The following is a 3,045-nucleotide window of genomic DNA, read 5'->3' as shown; positions in this document are numbered from 1 at the left end:
GTACCGACCTAAGACTACGAAAAAACACGAAAAACATAGATTTAACAGCGAACATGACGAAATAAGGTTATGACGAGTAAAAAACGAGACGGATTAAGATAGAGATGAACAACGAAATTGACCGTAGTTTAGAAAGACCATCGACGACCGTGACGAATAAAGAATGGCTGACGAAAGCAGAATTTGACAAATTTAGGAACGTGACGAAAAACGATCGTGTCGACCCAAGAGTATACCAATAACATTTACTTTTTATGTGATTGAAAATACATCCAACAAAACAAAAAAAAATACTCAAGAAATTATTTCTTTGGCAAAACTTGCTTGATGTTGAATTTATTTGTTTGTGTTGCTTGATGTGATTTGCTTGATTTTATCTTTATTTTGCCCTCGGAAATGTGTAGTTAAAATCTTTCGGTTTCCTTATGTTACACCGTGTATACACATCATATCCTTATATTACAATATCAAACATTTTTCTAATTGCAATCAGATTGAAATTGTTCTGAGGTTTTGGGGAATTCGATTTTTTGACTCTCCCACACAAAATCAACTTTCAGTGCTTAGATTTGAAAGTCTTTCCGACTTCCAAAACACTGGATGCGTTTCAAAAAGTCAGTTTTTTGGTAAGATGGCCTTTGTGTGTAAAACAGCTTTTAAAAATATAACTACTAGTACTACTACTGTGAAAAGTGGTATAGGATGTCAGTGAAGATTGTCAAAAAAAACGCTGGACAAGAAATGTATTATGGACTATATTCGGTGAAAATTCACACACATTCATATATTACAGCGAAACGTCACTATACGATTATAATCATAAGTTTAAAATATACCGGTTATTTAAAGTAAAAACATCAGGGTTCATTTTGTACCTTTTTGGTACGGAACCCTAAAATGACTAAAAGGGGTGGATTTGGGGAAAAAAATCCATGGCATGCATGGACTGACTTCGTGTACAGTCTTTCATCACCATCATCATATTAGCCCTTTATTGCCCAATGCTGAGCATAGGCCTCTCTTCTAGTACGCCATTTCTCCCGGTCCCGGGCTAATGGTTTTCTACCAGGAAAAAAAAACCCATTTCATAACCGGGTAAGCAAAAAAGAAAAAAAAAAATCTTCGTAGAAAACTGCAAAAAATAATGGTTTTCTACAAAGAAAAAAAAATCCTATTTCATAACCCAGTTAGCTAGGAAGAATTATTTTTCCTCATACAAAACCAGTTTTATTAAACTTGGTTATCTACGAGGAACAAGGGGCAAAATCATAGATATAAAATAAGTATAAGCAGACTAACTTTCTGAAAGCTTAAGAAATATGTTTACACTTCATCTGATGCTGCTGACTGTACTTCCAATCTAATCGGTAAAGGTAGTTGAAAACATTTTTTCCGAAACTGCGCACTGTAACCTAAAGGTAAGTAGAAACCTTAGACTTCTTAATTTATATACATGAATTAATAAGACTTGGTTACAATATACTCTGTCAACCAAGTCTGTCAGTGAATAAGAACAAAGAAAACTATATGCATCCTTTTCTTTAGGGTGCTAGAGAAAAGGTTACCTATAGTTTTCTTAGTTCTTATTTACTGACAGACTTGTTTGACAAAATATAGTTACATAATATTTGTTAACTTATGTTGATAGTAGTTATTCTTTCAAGACTAGTACTTCGAAAATCATAACGAAAATTGGAATTCGGTTGGTATTTTTTTCGGTTGGTTTGATCTAAATTTTTAAGCTAGCTCTCGAAGAGATCCGCCAGTGCACGAAACGTATTTAAAATTGAATGTAAATTACAAATTGATAATACTATGTTTCAACCCCCGACGCAAAAACGACGGTCTGTCTGTCGGTCTCTCTGGCTGTCTGTCTGTCTGTCTGTTTGTCTGTCTGTCTGTGTGTGTGTGTGTGTGTGTGTCTGTCTGTCTGTCTATGTGTCTGTCTGTCTGTGGCCTCGTAGCTCCCGAACGGATGAACCGATTTAGATTTAGTTTTTTTTTCGTCTGAATGCTGAGTTAGTTGGGAGTGTTCTAAGCTTAGCCAGGTTTCATGAACATGGGTCTACTATGTCGCGGTCGGGGATTTTTTCAAAATTTTAATTTTGTGGTTAGGTTATATTATAACTAATTATAACGATACTACAGGAAGGCATGTAGCCAAGTGTAAATATAGTACACATAGTTTCTCGCTCAATAACATACCTACCGTTTATTGCTGCAAGTTTTAAGACAACTTTTTTTCTTCTTTTTTTTATTATCCTATATCACGGTATAATAAAGAGTAAGTTACCGCCATACGAAATGTACGAAAAAATGGTAACGGAATGGAGAAAAACTTTGGGACACTTGTTTTCTCCTACTAGAATTGAAGGAGTTCGCGATTCTGAGTGGAAACCACAAAAATTTCCAAATCCAAAAAAGTGGGGTGGACAACTTTGAAAAAAAAAATGGCCCCAGTCTCCTGGGTATGTAGCCGAATGGCACAAACGCTCACGAAACGAAACGCTCGTAGATACCTATCTCTATCGCTCGTGCGTATTGGCGCGACGAGCCAGACTATCTTTCGCGGCTGTAGTGTGCACTGTACGTTACACACACCTTCACGTAATCTCTCTAGGTATATATTCCGTAGCTTAAGGTTTATATTTCAGTAATATATCATACATTCAACCAACAAGTTGTTTCCATCAACGCTCCTCCTTTACATGGCGATCCTGCCGACGCAGTCCGTTGCGCGCCGCCATGACTATCGCGCGCGAAAGTGTTAACGTCAAATAGATATTTCGTTTTCGTTTCGCGTCGCGGAAATGCCATTCGGCTACACGGCACTTGGGGCGCATCATAAGTAGAGTATATTGAATAGGGGCGCATTTCTCGAAGCTACAAGTTACAATTTACAAGTGGTTGTCAATGTCTAATATGACAAGTTCGAAAGAGACTTCCGCTTGTAACTTTCAGTTTTGAGAAACGGGCCCCTGGTTTGTCTGTTTCAGCGCCATGGCCCCAAAAAGAAGGAAAATAAAGAAGAATAAAGGGCTTACC

This window comes from Leguminivora glycinivorella, chromosome 26 (genome assembly GCF_023078275.1).
Source record: "Leguminivora glycinivorella isolate SPB_JAAS2020 chromosome 26, LegGlyc_1.1, whole genome shotgun sequence".
Lineage (NCBI taxonomy): Eukaryota > Metazoa > Arthropoda > Insecta > Lepidoptera > Tortricidae > Leguminivora > Leguminivora glycinivorella.
Note: the sequence above shows the minus strand (reverse complement) of the source record.